The 570-nt window shown below is 73.2% G+C and overlaps 1 protein-coding gene across 2 annotated transcripts in view; it reads left to right on the top strand.

Annotated features, from left to right (window-relative positions):
• Positions 1–336: 336 nt before the first annotated feature.
• Positions 337–570, top strand: part of ARHGDIA (Rho GDP dissociation inhibitor (GDI) alpha) — a 3,578-nt gene continuing 3,344 nt past the window's right edge. Inside the window, exon 1 of one of the 2 annotated variants that reach the window (XM_010856329.1) lies at positions 337–434. The gene's annotated coding sequence lies outside the window, so the exon portion shown is untranslated. The remainder of the gene's footprint in view (positions 435–570) is intronic. The other variant, XM_010856330.1, reaches the window with a different exon arrangement.

Below are 570 nucleotides of genomic sequence, written 5' to 3'. Positions count from 1 at the left end.
GTGCCGGCTCGTCCCCGCGGCGTGATGGCAGTGTGCCCTCGGAAGGAGAGATGCCCGCTGACGGAGACGCGCCCGTAACACAAGCGCGTCCCAGCACCTCGCAGACCGTCTCACTTCCCCGCCCCTTCAGCTTGCCGGCTGACTTCCTGGGGATACCCGGGACTAAGAGAAGCCTATGGCAAAGGGCACAGGAGCCCCAACCGGTAAGTCCCCCTCTGCCGCGCTGCCCAAACGGACGCGCCCACGAGGCCGGCCCGCAAGATGGCGGCGGCGCGCTGCCCGCAGCTCCTCGCACATGCGCTATCCGCGGCCCGCCCAGCGCGAGCGGAAGTCGCGTGACCCCGGAAGTGGCCGGCAGGGCGCGCGCGGGCGGGGCAGCGACGTTCGTCATTCTGTGCGGGAGGGAGCGCGAGAGCGGCGCGGACGATCCTCCGGTGAGTGCGGGCGGCGGGGCCAGCGAGCGCGGTGGGCACGGCGGGCGAAGCGGCCGCGGGGAAGGAGGCCGGGGCCGCGCCTTTGTTCTCGCTTCCCGCCCCGCCCGCCAGTCCTGCTGGGGGAATCTGCGCAGGG

Source organism: Bison bison, unplaced genomic scaffold (assembly GCF_000754665.1).
Source record: "Bison bison bison isolate TAMUID 2011002044 unplaced genomic scaffold, Bison_UMD1.0 scf7180017864371, whole genome shotgun sequence".
Classification (NCBI taxonomy): Eukaryota; Metazoa; Chordata; class Mammalia; order Artiodactyla; family Bovidae; genus Bison; species Bison bison.
This window is presented reverse-complemented; position numbering and strand designations above follow the sequence as displayed.